General features: G+C 34.8%; 1 protein-coding gene across 1 annotated transcript in view; it reads left to right on the plus strand.

The window, feature by feature from the left end:
- LOC143233215 (protein turtle-like) overlaps positions 1-18,074 on the plus strand; it is a 266,135-nt gene that overhangs the window by 188,951 nt on the left and 59,110 nt on the right. The gene's annotated exons all lie outside the window — the stretch shown is intronic.

Consider the following 18,074-nt stretch of genomic DNA (forward strand, 5'->3'; position numbering starts at 1 on the left):
GTGTTCTGTTGACAACTATCGTTCTCATCAGTAGAATGACAAAACTGTTTGGTACAAATTTATGTGGCAATCCAGGAGTTTAAGATGAAATAATAGGGGGCAATTATTCTCAATAATATAAAAGGTCATTCATATTTTCGCTTGCGGAAACGGATGGATATTCGTGTGTATTATGAGAAATACATAAATATACATGTACATGTTCATTTGGCTCCAATATTTAACTGCTTTCCAATCCGTTTCACGAATAGCAGTTCACATGTGATGGGTAAGACATAAGGAGATCTAAGGTACATATGTATTATAGTTATTTATTGTTCTGATGTTATACTTGTAAAATCCCCTTTACACACCAAAATACGCTTTCAGGCAGTTAGCTTCCCTCATTCCCAAGTAAAGTTTCAAGAGGAAATAGATCCTTAGTTTAAGTGACGTACTTAGTAAGACCGGAAATAATCGATACAGTTGTAACTTTGAGCTATTCGTGTCTTCCACGTAATCGTTTCAAAATATATCTCACATAGTCAGAGTTATTACCAACTTAAGTACGTGTTTTTTGTTTTGTTAAACGACTGCGTATCTTATGGAGGAAATCTTCGACAACTGTAACGGTTATTGCCAATCATATATCAATGTTATTGAGCAATTTTGTAAAATTAAAGTATCAGGAGAATTATAACGTATGCTATTGTTCTTATTTATACCTCCAGAGTGAAATTTATCAATTGCTACATATATTACATACACCATGAATACATCGTATTAATATACAAATTAACAAATGATCGTTTTACTATATCACGTTATACAGGTGTTGATCTAGTTAGAGGTTTAATATTTTTTCTGTCGCAGTTGTTGACCTAAAAGTTGACGTGAGTCGACTAATTATCCTGTACGTAACTTCAGTTGTCATAAACACGCTTTTATGAATCTGCGATCTGAGGAAAATTACTACTCCAGATTAAAATTGAAGACAGATTTGCTGCAAGGGTTTAGCCATGCATAGATTTCAGCCCAATATTTATTTTGATCTAATTTTACTTAGTTTTTTATAATGTTGACTTAACTAAAAACAATCTATGTTAACTATGTTGTAGATATGGTGTTGTATATATATACACTTTAATTTTGTGACCAAAGAATAATAATATAGAGTTATAAAGGTGAGATCCATATAAGCTTCGAGATATTTGTTCAAAAAATTACACAGATTTATTAGACTTGGAAATATATTTCATACAGTTTCAATACAATGTACTTAAAAACATTGAGAGGGCGCTAGTCACATTATAACGCCCCCACGGCTGAAAGAGCGAGCATGTTTGTAGTAACCGGGATTCGAACTATAGACTCTCAGATTTCAACCCATCTGGCCATGCAGGGCCAGTACACGATGAAAGAAATTATGCGCTCAAAACTTTATGAGATTTATGTTTCAATAAATATCTTATTTGGAGCACAAATGTTAAAGATTTTGTTTTCAGTTTATAAATATGTATATATTTATATTATTATTAAAATTCAAACAGACTAATTAAGACTAACTGGGTAACAAATTTATAATTATCACTGTAGCTATTGATTAAGCCTATTGATGTAAGGAAATTTTAGTTACAACTCCAGCTGATTGTCATGACTCCTGTATAAGAAACACAATGAAGCGATTTTATTGACACAATTCATGGGTTTATTGTAAATTACTTCTCATATTTGTGGGCTTTGCGGACTATTCCATTTTAATTCGATTAGCTATAGAACGAGTTTTTCATATATTTATTTTGAATTGTATTTTTAAGTGGTAGATCATAAAATGCTTCATTTTCTTTTAGGGTGTTTTTGGATATTTACTTTCTCTTAATTATAATATCAGATAATAAAACATCCTTCACATTATGAACACATAAATCAATATTGTACTCTTAAAAACACATAAATCAATATTGTACTCTTAAAAACACATAAATCAATATTGTACTCTTAAAAACACATTGAGTGTAACTGAGTTGTAATTATTCTCTCCATTTATTATCAAGTTTGTTTAATTACCAAAAACTTTGTTTGTTTTGATCATCCATCATTTCACTGAATAAAATGTTATTTTTTTCTAAGTACATTCAAGTTAACAAAAGGTAAGACGCCCACCTTTATCTTAAGTAAACATAAGTTAACAAAAGGTAAGACGCCCTCCCTTATCTTAAGTGAACATAAGTTAACAAAAGGTAAGACGCCCTCCCTTATCTCCTTCTCAACGTTATGTTATTTTATTTGAGAAAAGCATACCATGAAATGATAACATATTTATCTCGGCCTTTCTTTTGGTAAGTTTTCATGATGCGTGTAGTCTTACAAAACAGTAATTATCACAACTGTAATATAAACAAACCGTATGGACTACAGCGGTCTTCTCACACTCTTCGTGTAATTTGGTGGTTGTATTTTTCCACTAGTTGATAAAAAAACAACAAACAACAAAACACAATCTTTGAGCAAGATGTTAGGTGAAAGCCGATAGTTCATAACCGGTAAGCATGGCGATCCAGAATATAGAAAATGCCGAGATGAAAATCTCTATTAGTAGATGAAATTGATCATGAAACATCTGACAGACAAAACAGTCTTTGATAATCTTTTTTGACAGAATGGATAAGAGTGGTTGATATAGTGGCATGTAACGTTAACGAGTGGAAATCAAAACAAATGACAAATCGTTTCTATGAAAATATTACAAAACAATAAACACTTAGAGACATAAAATCAAATGTTTCAATAACATTGTTCTCAGTATGTTTTCTTCAATTAACAGAGGAACATTTTGTGATGTATAAGAAGTTGGATTAGTCATTATTATTATTTAGTAATAAAATGTTACATTGGTTTAAAATATTTGCTGACTTAAATTATCAACTTGACAGATGCTAGTTATTCATCGTGAAACAATATTACAAGGTTGGTAATGACAACATAGGTTCCGGCATAGCCAGGTGGTAAAGGCACTCGACTGGTAAGATGAGGGTCGCAGGTTCGAATCCCCGTCACACCAAACATGCTTTCCTTCTCAACGTGGGGACGTTATAACGTGACGGTCAATCCCACTATTCGTTAATAAAAGAGTAGCCCAAGAGTTAGCGGTGGTTGGTGTTGACTAGCTGCCTTCCCTCTAGTCTTACACTGCTAAATTAGGAACGGCTAGCACAGATAGCCCTCGTGTAGCTTTGTGCGAAATTCAAAACAAACAAACATACTTTCATTTTTGTTGTCATGGAGATGCAGAGACTTTGAACGTATTCCTGTAAATTATTTCATATTCGTCTTTTACACTAACTAAAGTAATATAATATTTAGGGGCAGTTGATATTGGATGTGAGAAATCCAGGTCATTTATAATATGATAATTATAGTTTCTGCGTTTGTAGGTCATTGATGTGCACTTAAGAAAATGGAAAACAAATAAACTTATTTTAACATAGAAACGATTTTCTCTTAATATACTTGGTTTTTGTTTGAATATCGCTGAAAGCTACACGAGGGCTATCTGTGCTAGCCATCCCTAATTTAGCAGTATTCATCACCACCCACCGGCAACTCTTGGGCTACTCATTTACCAAGGAATAGTGGGATTGACCGTGATATAATAATGCTTCCACGGCTGAAAGGGCAACCATGTTTGGTGTGACCGGAATTCGTACTCATGACCCTCAGATTACGAATCGAAGGCCTTAACCCACCTGGCCATGGCTGGCCTTCAATATACTTTTTTTTGGATTTAACTCTCTATTTGTGAGCTTTCTTGTCAGTCAATCCCAAAACGACCGAAACAGCATTTCGGCATTTGATATAAAATGTTAGCTTTTCTATTAAAATACTTAGTTATAAACAAATAATCAGTTTACCTGATTTATCTACTCAAACATAAACATCATATTGCGCTCCTAAGCTTATCGGATCAGATTCTACGATTTTATACGTTTCAAACCTCAAGCAACATAAAACTTCACTCCTTATTTGGATTAGTAAACCTTAAATTGAAAATAACTAATAATTGTAAGGAAAAATCCATTAATTTATGTTTAACGAGTTTCGATTTGTGTTTTGTTATGGCAACACCACAATCTCAAGAACACGGTTTAAGAAAGAAACTGTTGGTTTCGCGGAAAGACAGTGACGAAATTTACTGAAATTTTTAGCTCTTTCAAAAAGTTTCCAAAGTTTTCATTTTAAACAAATAGAATCAGTTAGTTATATTAATGCCTTAAATTTATTTTATATAACACCTTGAGTTTGCTTTTTACTCAGAAAACAAATCTGTCAGGTTCACTCCAAGTTTGTTAAATTAGTATAATATTGAGGATTTTGAATAAGAGGTTTCTCAACTCTGAACTGTTCGTAATAAGTAACACAATAAACATTCCTCGACCCTGATCTGCTCACAACAACACTATAGACATTCCGCAACTCTGATCTGTTTGTAATAACACAATAGACGTTCTTCAACCCTGATCTGTTTGTATTAAATAACACAATAGACGTTCTTCAACCCTGATCTGTTTGTATTAAATAACACAATAGACGTTTTTCAACACTGATCTGTTTGTATTAAATAACACAATAGACATTTCTCAACCCTGATCTGTTTGTATTAAATAACACAATAGATGTTTTTCAACCCTGATCTGTTTGCATTAAATAGCACAATAGACGTTCTTCAACCCTGATCTGTTTGTATTAAATTACACAATAGACGTTCTTCAACCCTGATCTGTTTGTATTAAATAACACAATATTCGTTCTTCAACCCTGATCTGTTTGTATTAAATAACACAATAGGCGTTCTTCAACACTGATCTGTTTGTATTAAATAACACAATAGGTGTTTTAGTTCCTTTATAAAACAATAAACACGAGTTTTTATGTTCCATCTGCTTGTAAGGATGATGAAACATTATTTATTTTTTAAAAAGTCACGAAACAAAATGTACACTAAAAATAACTTGAGTATTGATTTTACTAACCAATAACATTTCAGTTCTGTAGCATGTTACTCTATTAAAAAAAAACCCCAAAAACTTCATGTTATGTCTGGAGGGTTTATTAGTTTGCATATTTTTACAAACTTACAACATATTCACTTACTTAACGATATGTAAGTCAATAAAATACCATGGTCTGTTATGAAAACAAATGTCTAGAATAGCATGAGTAGTAAATACGAAATATTATTCGTTGTACATCGCAAGTAATACATTGTTAAAAGTTATTGTTTTACATTTACTTATCATTGTACATGTTACCGTTGGAATACATTTACATTTACTCATCATTGTACATGTTACCGTTGGAACACATTTACATTTTCTGATCATTGTACATGTTACCGTCGGAACATATTTACATTTACTCATCTTTGTACATGTTACCGTTGGAACACATTTACATTTACTCATCATTGTACATGTTACCGTTGGAACACATTTACATTTACTCATCATTGTACATGTTACCGTTGGAACACATTTACATTTTCTGATCATTGTACATGTTACCGTTGAAACACATTTACATTTTCTGATTATTGTACATGTTACCGTTGGAAAACATTTACATTTTCTGATCATTGTACATGTTACCGTTGTAACACATGTACATTTTCTGATCATTGTACATGTTACCGTCGGAACATATTTACATTTACTCATCTTTGTACATGTTACCGTTGGAACACATTTACATTTACTCATCATTGTACATGTTACCGTTGGAACACATTTACATTTACTCATCATTGTACATGTTACCGTTGGAACACATTTACATTTTCTGATCATTGTACATGTTACCGTTGAAACACATTTACATTTTCTGATTATTGTACATGTTACCGTTGGAAAACATTTACATTTTCTGATCATTGTACATGTTACCGTTGTAACACATGTACATTTTCTGATCATTGTACATGTTACCGTCGGAACACAGGTACAAGGATGTTCAGATAATGTTATTTCTTAAAATGTGGTTGTTTATAAAAAAAAAAAAAAAACCTTCATATTTATTCATATATATTTTAAAGGGTTTTACTGTATAAAAATCCATACACATTTTTTTCATAACACAAAGAACCAAATAACAAATATGGAATGAAAAAAAACTAGTTTGAAAAGGTGATCATTACTTCGGAACTCGTTATCTTTGATGATTCCTGGTTTAAAATTCTTCTTAGCATTCCTATCGTAAAAATAATAATAAATATATATATAGACTTCTCTTCACAGGAAATGTTTACTTACAATTTTTGTACTAAATTAAGCAGGGTTGCCATCCGCTCTTACGCTCATGTACGACCAGCAAAAAAGGAAGAATTTAATACTGTCCGCAAAAATGTTTAATTTCAACGAGGTCAATAGGTCAATAGAGTATCAACGAGGTCAATAGGTAAATAGAGTATCAACGAACAACCTTAAGGTTTTGCTTATTTCCCAGTAAGAACAAAATAGTAAACTTAGGAAACCTATCATCAACTATTTACAATTAATAAAATTTGAAATTGTTATTATATTGGTAACAAATTGAGCTATTATCGTTTATTTGAAGGTCTACGTTTCAGTAAATATCCTTATCTTTTGTTTGTTTGTTTTGAACTTCGTGCAAAGCCACACAAGGGTTATTCACGCTAGGCGTCCCTAATTTAGCAGTGTAAGACTAGAGGGAAGGCAGCTAGTCATCACCACCCACCGCCAAATCTTGGGCTACTCTTTTACCAATGAATAGTGGAATTGACCATCACATTATGTTGCGCCCACGGCTGAAAGGGCGAGCATGTTTGGTGTAAGGGGAATCTTTCATATTCGAACCAGTAATTTATATAACTGACAACTTTAAGACAAGAACACACACATATATATATATACTTTGAACATGACCTTTTTTATGACTTCAAACCAAACGATTTATTAAACAGTCTGATTATAGTTTAAACAAATAAACCTGTGGTATCTTGATGGGAATGGTGGTGTGGCTTAAACAATTTTATGTTAACTTGAATTTGTCTCACGGCTTCATTAAGAAAAAAATTATTTTCAGGTCGAACTGATGCGAGGTGTTTAGCATTGACTGAAAATTAGTACCTTTCCAGATTTTACAGACTTCAAGAACTTAGTTGAAGTAAAGAAAATCGAAACCCGGAAAATGTTTAGAGGAGTGCCATGTGCTGGCTGAGTTAAAACGTCTTACAACATGAACGAACTGTGTTAAAATTTTATAGCTTGTTTTTTACAAACTTTTCTGTCACAATGATTACACGGGAGACTTGAGATAACTGGGTTTGGTTCGAATTTCCACCGATAGCCACCAAGAAATCAAATCTTCTGTGTAACAATAGTGATTCGTACTTCAATTTTTAGCAATGTTTTTTTTTCATTTATAATCAGAATTTGAATATTTAGATATAAACTTGTGAAGTGTTTCGTTAGCGAACGATATGATGTGTATGTGTTTTATTACAATAAAGCCACATCGGGCTATCTGCTGTGTCCACTGAGAACACCCTAATTTTAAGGTTTTGATCCAAAAACTCACCGCTGTTTCACCGAGGGACAGTAAATGATAAATAGCCAAAACTATATCATGCAGAGACGTAGTTTCTTTTCAAAAGGGCTAATTTGTTGACAACGCTCCTGTTTAAACATAAATTCGTTTGGTTTGTTTTGAATTTTTTTGCAAAGCTACACGAGGGCTATCTGCGCTAGCCGTCCCTAATTTAGCAGTGTAAGACTAGAGGGAAGGCAGCTAGTCATCACCATCCACCGCCATCTCTTGGGCTACTATTTTACTAACGAATAGTGGGATTGACCGTCGCATTATATCACCCACACGGCTGAAAACTCGAGCATGTTTGGTGTGACGGGGATTCGAATCAGCGATCCTCGAATGCCTTGATCACCGGGCCATCCGGGGCCACATAAATAAAACTATGGTAAGTTATAGAAACATTCATGACAACCAATACTCGACATTATATTTTGGAAAATTATCCATGCATTTAGTTTACTACATTGATGTCCCCCGCTGGGACTGCATTAAGTCTACGGAATTATAACGTTAACATCAACGATTCGATTTCCCTCGGTGGACACAGCAGTAAGCCCGATGTGGCCCAGTGTATTGAAATTAGCGGAACACAGCAGTAAGACCGATGCGGCCCGATGTATTGAAATTAGCAGGACACAACAGTAAGCCCGATGTGGCCCAATGTATTGAAATTAGAAGGATGCAGCAGTAAGACCGATGCGGCCCGATGTATTGAAATTAGCAGGATGCGAGTGAGTTTATTATGAATAAATCTAAAACACACACACACATGCCCCCTAATGGCACAGTTGTACACAGCTGACACCATTAGAAACCTAGTTTCGATACCCGCGGTAGGCAGAGCACAGATAACCCACTTTGTTGCTCTATGCTTATTCCAAACATCCAAACCTCACACACACACGTTTATAAAACAGTATTCCTGTCTTTAAATGCGTTAGCGTCCTTAAAACGTTATAAACAAAGAAGTCCGACTCCTGTCTGGCTAGTGCCTTTTGAATCAATATTTTGTATCAAGCTTACTTGTTAGGCATTGCGTGTGTAGGAAAAGCGTTAATGCTCACTCGTTAATAGCAATTACAATTCGTGGATACTTTTCCTTATGCAAATTTACTACCTTCTGAAGTTCTGTTCTATTGCTTTTAATCGTATGCAGGTCACGTTAATGGGGAAAGGGGGAAAACGAATTGAGTAAGCTTGTCCGCAGGACACATACACACCCCAAGTGTAAAACCTAGATAAATATTCGTGAGGAAACAAATCTTCACACTCCAAATTACTTTTGTCACTTCAATGCTGTAATAATAGACAAAGGCAGGTTTACCGATCGTATTTCTCTATTGAAGTTAATAAACTACAGTGCTACGGATAAATTAGCTCTTTCAGGAAATTTTGAGTTGGTGTATATTGCATATACATTTATTTGTGTTTGGGAAGGGTTGTGTTAGCGTGGAATATTCTGGGTCGTTGGTACGTGATGCCCAGAAAAAGAAAGGGTTCATTGGTAAGGTTACATGTGACAGAATTAGCTTGATCAATTTTTTTCTAGACGTGGAGGGTGATTTCTCTTTTTGGAGGCTGACGGATAACTGGTGGATGTGAAAACCGTGGTCGAACAAAGTAACATAGGTTTTTGGGTGTCTTGGGCCAGAGGAAATTACGTCCTTTGAGAAGACGAGGGGTGCATTCGGGTATTATTATTGCAGTGCTTCATGAAGAATATTCGATTATTACCACTAACGTCAGATAAGAAACAGATTCCTTCCTAATCACTGAGCAAGTAAGATAGTTAATGCCATACTTGGTACTAGTAAGCCATCTGTTTCTTATGTGACGCTATTTCTCTGTTGCAGTAAATAAAGTATAATAAAAAGTTTAACTCACCTTTCCTCAACATGTTCTGCAACTGCTCTGTCTTTATCGTTTGCTTTACGAGGTATCATTCTAACTATATCATATATTCCTATGAATATTATCATATAATGTGTCATTAGGATGAATATTTTTGGGTCACGTAAGAATTAAAACAAAAATATAATGGACACAGACAGAAATATCCTTTGAAAACAACGTGTAAATCAGGACTCGTGGAAGTAGCTTAAAATTTCCTTGGATAAAAGTACCCTCCAAGAGTAAAGGAAGCAGTTTCTCTAGATCCATTACATGAGATATGCACTTAAAATAAAACAAGATAAGATTCTGGAGAAGTTGGATTAACGGCCATTATTGATATACGCCTATGGCTAATGTGTGGAAACACTGTAAACATTTTTACACTCTGGCTTGAAAATAATTTAATTACTTTTACACCCTGGCATCTAAATAGTATAATCATCATTGCACACTGGCATGGAAATAATGCAATAATCTTTACACTTTGGCATGGAAATGGTGAAATAAATTTTACACCCTAGCGTGGAAATAATATACTCATCTTCACACCCTGGCTTGGAAATAGTGCAATAATCTTTATAATTTGGCATGGAAATGGTGTAATAAATTTTACATTTTGGTTTGGAAATGGTGTGATCATCTTCTCACTACTCAGCAGTTTTAGTTTGTAGACCGAAGACTGGAGAATAAATATGATAAGCATATTACTTGTTACGTATACAGTTCTTTGTACGTTACGGATTCAGAATTGATATACATCATTAACAGGCTGGGATTTTGGGGAATAAAAGTGAACTGAAACAGTATATATTCTATATATATATAGATATTTTCAATGAATGTAAATTTAATAATTATATGACATTCACACCTTTCTAAAAGAACTGGTAGTCCAGTGTGTGTTAAATAATACACAATTCATAACGTCTTAGTTTTCCAATCATTTGAATTCAGTGTGAAAGATGTTGCGACCGGTAGGAAGTCCACAGATGTTAAATTGAGGATAAGTAACATTTTATTTGGTTTTTATTTGTGAAATCCATCTTGAAATAGTTTGCACAATGTTTGTAATTTCTACGAGTAAGTAGTGCTTTTATTTAACATAACTAAGTAGGAATTAATTGTTAAAATGCATACAAGTTTATTTTATCTGTTATACTCTAAATTTGATTAGACGCGAATATTTTATGAGTTTGCTATTTTTGAAACACTTCTCCCGAAAACTTCTAGTTAAGGCTTATTAGTGGCAAAAATAGAAATCTGTTCTTGGAGTCCAAAACGTTGGGTTTTGTTTGTTTTTTAATTTCGCACAAAGCTACTCGAGGGCTAACTGTGCTAGCCGTTCCTAGTTTAGTAGTGTAAGACTAGAGGGAAGGCAATTAGTCATTACCACCCATGCCAATTCTTGGGCTACTCTTTTATCAACGAATAATGAGATTAACCGTCAGATTATAACGCCTCCACGGCTGAAAGGGCGAGCATGTTTGGTGCGACGGGGATTCGAACCCACAACTCTCAGATTACTAGTTCGTTACGAACCACAAATTCAGATCCGATAGATAAATACATATATTTTCCAACCTTTCTACTTATAAACAGTATGCACTGTTTAGTTAGTTGGCTACTCTTCACGTTAGCAACATTTTCGGCCGTAATCCCAATAATATTTCAAAAGATTCATCCAGTTTAGAAGATTTATATTAGTCCTAAGTACCGTGAAAAACAATTCTTACAATAAAACAATGACAATGATCTAGAAAAGAAATAAAAGAATGTATGCATTTGATACACTAACTAGTATAACCAATATTAACGAAAGCAACAATAACTACACCTAACTTAAGAAATCCACGAACAATAGATCTTGTTTTGTACAACAGCCGTTGGTGAATATTTCTTTAGAAACAAATATCGCGCTTTACCAAAGAAAAGTCCTACTACATAAAGTTAGCGGAATTCCTAACTTTTGACGGATTTATTAATGTATATTTATTTCCATGCTAGTGATTGTTTCAGTTGGATATAAATTTGGAAGTATACGTACCTTATATTGTTTAGTGTGTACTACGAAAGTCCCGCCTAATCTCTAAATTTGTGGAAGATTCTTGAATATAAGAATCAACAATATGTGTTTTGCATTGTTGCTTATTGAACTTCCGAGAACTCCTCTTTAGGATTGTAAACCGACGCGCCAAGAAATAATATACATTGCTGGTTTGCTACAGTCGGTATACTATAAGCGCTTATTAATAGGAAAACCACATATATTTGTTCAGGGACGTTTGAGATTTCGAACATTACGAATCGTTCAGCTTCAAAGAATTAACTTCGGACTATGAATATGTTGATACACCATCGACGGTGAAAAACTTACGTGTGCTTGTGAGGCAGCTAGGTAGCTTTACTAAATTATAGCTGTGCATCAACATAGGATTAACTCGATCTTCTTGAACCGTCGACAAAATATTTAATTCCAGACAAGATATGAGACTCAGTATTGTTTGTAAGTTCGTAAAACTCTTATATATAAACCATTATTTGTAATAACCGTTATTATTCATTGTATTTTAAAATATTTAAGATGACATTATCTTTCCTTAACGAAAGTGCACAGGTAACCACACATATATAGTAGAGTGAGATTTGTTAGACCGTTTTAAATACAAGAACTAACGAACTAGCTGACACTGTTTGCATGAGTAATCTTTAATTTTAATCAGAATGATCTAAGTTGGCTGAGCAAGTAAGTTTGAAAGGTCATATTGTGTGATAAAATTACTTAAACTGTATATTGTTAGTGTTATGAGGCATTATTCTGACAGATTTGTTTTGATAATCTAGCCAGAAATATGTCAAATTAAGTTCCGACCATCCTTTGTTGTGCATAATGTATGTCAACAAACCTTTTCGTTACATTGCAAAGATCGCCAGAGCGTCTGGAATATGTCAACAAAGACTTACGCATCATCACGTTTGTAAAGCAAGTTCTACAGTAGATTAATTAACTTCCAATGTAACACAGGAAATAAACACTGCTAAATTAGGAACGGCTAGCGCAGATAGCTCTCGTGTAGCTTTGCGCGAAATTCAAAAACATATAAATAGATATATACAGACGAGATTGCTCCAGATTTCCAGTTTTATCCATCTATTTAAACCGAGTTGGTGGACAGTCAATTGCTTTGTTAAATCAGGCCATCCCTTAAGTAATATCCGATTTGAAGTTGAGGAAAAGAGAAGGGATTTCAAACGCTTTTAATGTTATTTAATCAATAATGTATGTTCCATTATTATTAATTACTTCCTGACAACAATTCACAAACTTCTGAATACCACTTCTGTAAAATTCCTGGGGTTTAGAGGAAAAGAATGTATAGAGAATAATATTAACACCTTCATGTGTTCCAAGTTCTTTTCCATCAAAACAGTTGTGCGAACTTCGGAATAGACGATAATCAGATGAGGCAAGGTCTGGAGAATAAGGAAGATGTGGAAGTTTTCCCAGTCTAGATCTTCAGTCTTTGCAGATGTGATTCTTGCTGTATGGGGTCGTGTATTATCCTGGTGTAACACAACACCTTTATGACTGATTAATGCAAGCCTCTTTTCTTTTAGTGTAACATTCCAGCGCTCTAAATGTTGACAATAGAAGTCTGATGTAATCGTTACATTGAGTGGCAGCAACTCAAAGTGGATCACACCAACAATATCCCACCAAATGCTTAACGAGACTTTCCTAGGGTAGAGATCTATTGTTAGCTATGCTTTAGCCAGTTTACCTGCACTGAGCTATTTTCTGCGGTGCTTAACAGTTTTTACATTTTTTTATCTCCCGTTACTAACTTGTTCAAGAAAGGTGTGTTACGTTCAGAGTGCAGAGAACTAAAAATATCCACTCTTGCTCTAAGGTTGGCTTCTGTCAACTAATGGGGACCAATTTTCCAAGTGTTGACACCTTTCCAAGCTGTTGCAGATGATAGTGAACTGTTGAATAGTTGAATTAAGCTATTGTTAAAGTTCTTGAACTGTTACAACACAATCTTCATCAAGTGCAGCTAGCAGGAAGTCATCATTATATTCAACAGGACTACCTGAAGGTGGAGCATCAGATAAGCTGTAGTTACCTGATCTGAACTTCTGAAACCACCTTCGACATTTTCTTTCATTGAGAGACTCCGCACCATAAACACCTTGAATGTTTTGTGTAGTTTCTGCAGCACTTTTGTCTTTATTAAACTCATAAAACATTATATGCCTAATGTGCTCCTCAGACACATCCATCTTCATAAGGGTTTATTTAATTAAAGATGTGAAAAAGTTTAGTTGGGTTATTTTTTTTATTTGTCTGAACATTTTTATACACGTTCTACTACATGTTTTAGTTATTAAAACCTTCTACGAAGACAGAAGTGATGATACACTTTGTGTGTTAAATTTTCGGTCATTACTTATTGAATGACCTGATAAATATTTTTATCACAATTGAGTTATATAGCAGACTCTTAATACATTAAAAAAACGTAACTGAACTCACGTTATAAGTAAAGTTCTTTTCCACAATATTAGTAACTATAACGTCACAACGCTAATTTGTGGGTAGACATTAGTTAGTGGAAATGACCGGAACATTATAACGCCCCACGGCAGAAAGAGCGATCATGTTTGGTGTGACGGAGATTCGATCGCACGAGAAATAAAAGCGTATAATATATTCATTAACCCAAATCGGCTTACGAAACAAAAGAAGACCTGGTGACCTTAATACTTTCTTTTTAGGCCTTGGATGGCCAGGTGGTTAGGGTGCTGGACTCGTAATGTGAAGGTCGGAGGCTCGAGTCCTCATCAAACCAAACATACTCGCCCTATCAGCCACATACATATGTGGTTATACAATACGGATATTTGCAAAACGAATTAGGGTAGCAAAATACTCCGAAGACTGTGATAATTACATACGTTTTGTATGGTATGAACTAAATGCACACGTCTATTGTAAGTCTTAATTTTATTAGCTCGAACTAGATTTAGTGTTGTTGAATTCGTCTGTTATGTGGAGAAAGGAAATTATCAGAACCTCTGGATAATATGTGCATACTACTACATGTTCCGGAATACTAAGCTATCCGAGATTTACAAAGTGCTTCATCTTTTCTAGGAATAAACGAATGTTTCTATGTTCAAGTAATACATTAAAAAACTATATTAGAATATACAGTAGGAGGTATACCTTCATTATTATCTGAAATACATTTCAACCTTGTAAAAACGTAATTAATTATAACGTTATTCCTATTATTATTGACTTATTTTCAATTATTATTAGACGGTTAATAATTACCACCTGTTGTTTAATTAAGTGTTCGTTTATTTTTAAATTTCACACAAAGTTACACGAAAGCTATCTGAGCTAGCAGTCCCTAATGTTGCAATGTAAGACTAGAGAGTGTGTCTGTGAGTTTTATTAGAGCAAAGTTACATCGGGCTATCTGCTGAGCCCAGCGAGGGAATCGAACTCCTGACCTTAGCGTTGTAAATCCGTAGACATACCGCTTTACTAGCGGGGGGCAAGACTAGAGGGAAGGTAGCTAGTCATCACTACCCACCACCAACTCTTGGGCTACTCTTTTACCAACGAATAATGGGATTGACCGTTACTTTATAACGCCCAAACGGCTAAAAGGGCGAACAAGTTTTGTGCGACGGAGATTTGAACCGGCATCCCTCAGATTACGGGTCGAACGCCTAAACCCACCTGGCCATGCCGGGCCATTTATTTAATAATTGTTTATGTAACATGGGTTTTGCTTGTTGTTGTACTAATAAATGCATTTTACTTACGAAAAGATTTTGTCGTAAATGTGTTAGTTTTAGTTTATAGTTTTATGTACTTACATGTGTGATAACCTTCCCTGTCCAGCATTGCCTGGATATTACCTGAACAGAGGGCCGATTTTCAGATCTTGATGTTTTGTGATTGTTTTTTTGTTTTTTTTGCGATCAGTGCTCTGCATGGCAGATGACGTCACTTCATATAAAATTGTCATTCTTGCTGTGTCGGCTTGACGATGAACAGATTGTGTATTTATTCAGCTGTCAAGACGTGTTTCCCTTTCTTGTAAAGTCTTTACCTGTCGCATTTGTTGCAATACGTTTTGCTGCTTGTGACTCACAATCACAATTGATTTTTTTTTCTTTCTCTCAACATTTTACTCTGAGGTAAATAATCAGTGTGAGAAATGTTTTCCATTTCTAACTCCTCTCCTAAATTAAAGTGAATAAAACCAATTTTTTTTTTGATGAATTTCACGGTTAAACTTATCTGTTCCATATTGTTTATACATATATATAAGTAGACGTAATAGCGTTTTATGGGTTTTTATTTTAACACCATAACAGCAGCATACCTGTATAAAATACGCATACAGTTTTGTGACGTCATTTTCACCTAAATCATACCAAAAATCCTTTCGGTCTTCTGAAGAAAATAACATATAAATACATTAAACCCGAGTGCGTTGATTCCATATCCTTATAGGCTTACTATTTATTATAGGGAATGAAAGCAAACCGACGCAGACTTCACTCGATGTGTTAGACAAATGTACAACACCTTAGTTTTGGGCTTATAGCCCGAGCACTTTCGAACGGTGTATCCTTCTCTTTTAAAGGCAAACTTAACGCACTCATTCGATTAAAACGCCAATCCTAGTCTGCTCTCGAAGAAGAAAGGTCCACTTTTCTAAAGCGCTCGTGTTAAACAGTTTATATTCATTTCTGTCAAGACCTCTTAAACCTACAGTCATGTGAAAAAGTTAAGACACCCTCTGAGAGCCTGTGTATTTTTGTAACATTTTTTGGATATATAGATATTTAATCTCAATTTCAACAATACTGAGAGATTATAGGAATATAACTAAACAATTAAAACTGAAGAAAAGACTTTTCAAGATCTTCTGTAAATGTCATGCAACAAAACTTCATATTCTAACTGAGGAAAAAGTTAGGACACCCTACCCCTAATAGCTAGTGTCACCCCCTTTGGCTGAAATAACTGCAGTGAGACGCTTCTTGTAGCCATCTACCAGTCTCTGACATCAGTCTGAAGAAAGTGTGCCCCACTCCTCAATGCAGAATTCTTTCAGCTGTGAGATGTTTGAGGGGTTTCTTGCATCTACAGCCCGTTTCAAGTCACCCCACAGTATCTCAATGGGATTAAGATCTGGGCTTTGACTCGGCCATTCCAGGACTCTCCATTTCTTAGTTTTCAGCCAGTCCTTGGTGGATTTACTTGTATGTTTTTGGTCATTGTTGTGTTGCAGGATCCAGTTCCGCTTCAGCTTTAATTTTCTTTCAGATGGTCTCACATGATCCTCAAGCACCCTCTGATACACAGTAGAATGCATGGTGGATTCTATGATTGTTAGCTGTCCAGCAAAGCAACCCCAAACCATGACACTTCCACCTCCATGCTTCACAATTGGTATGAGGTTCTTTTCCTGGAATGCTGTATTTGGTTTACGCCAAATATATCCTCTGCTCTGGTGTCCAAATAACTCAAATTTGGACTCATCTGCCTAAAAGAACATTATTCCAGAAGTCCTGGTCTTTGTCAAAATTCTCTCTGGCAAACTTCAGTCTGGCCTTGATGTTTCTCTTACAGAGCAAAGGTTTCCTCCTTGCACATCTCCCATGCCAGTTAAACTTGTGCAGTCTCTTTTTGATTGTAGAGGCATGTACTTTCACATTAACAGTAGCCAGAGCCTGCTGTAGGTCCCGTGATGACATGTTAGGGTGTTTGGAGACCTCCTTTGGCATCTTGCGGTCTGCTCTCGGGGTGAACTTGCTTGGACGACCAGACCTGGACATGTTGGTAGTTGTTTTGAAAGCCCTCCACTTGTTTTTTTTTTTTCCGGACAGTGGAATGTCAGATTTCAAAATCCTTTGGAATTTTTTAAATCCCTTACCAGACTCATAAGCTGCTACAATTTTCTTTCTGAAGGCCTCAGACAGCTCTTTTGTTCACACCATGGTGCTCACTCTCACTTCAACAGTCAGGAGCACACCAAACTAAACCTCTGAGGTTTCAATAGGGCAAGCCTCATTCAACTTGCTGAGTAACAATCTTCTAATCATGTGCACCTAGTGTGATACACCTATGTGTGGTTGAGCCATTTTAAGTGGGAATGAATTAGGGGTGTCCTAATTTTTACCTCAGTTAGAATATGCATTTTTGTATAATTACATTTACAAAAGATCTTGAAAAGTCTTTTGTTCAGTTTTAATTGTTTAGTTATATTCCTATAATCTCTCAGTATTGTTAAAATTGAGATTAATTATCTATACATCCAAAAATGTTACAAAAATACACAGGCTTTCATAGGGTGTTTTAACTTTTTCACATGACTGTACGCGTTTATCTAGCATCATTAATTAGCTTTGGTATTTGTATTTGATAGAGAACAAAGCTATAAGTATTTATGGTGATTTGCTTTGTTTGTATAATGACATCAAAATATGTTTCTATATATTTTTAACAGGTTACCATGATACCAGAATATGTTTCTCTATATTTTAACAGGTTACCATGATACCAGAAT

Source organism: Tachypleus tridentatus, chromosome 1 (genome assembly GCF_004210375.1).
Source record: "Tachypleus tridentatus isolate NWPU-2018 chromosome 1, ASM421037v1, whole genome shotgun sequence".
Taxonomy (NCBI): Eukaryota; Metazoa; Arthropoda; class Merostomata; order Xiphosura; family Limulidae; genus Tachypleus; species Tachypleus tridentatus.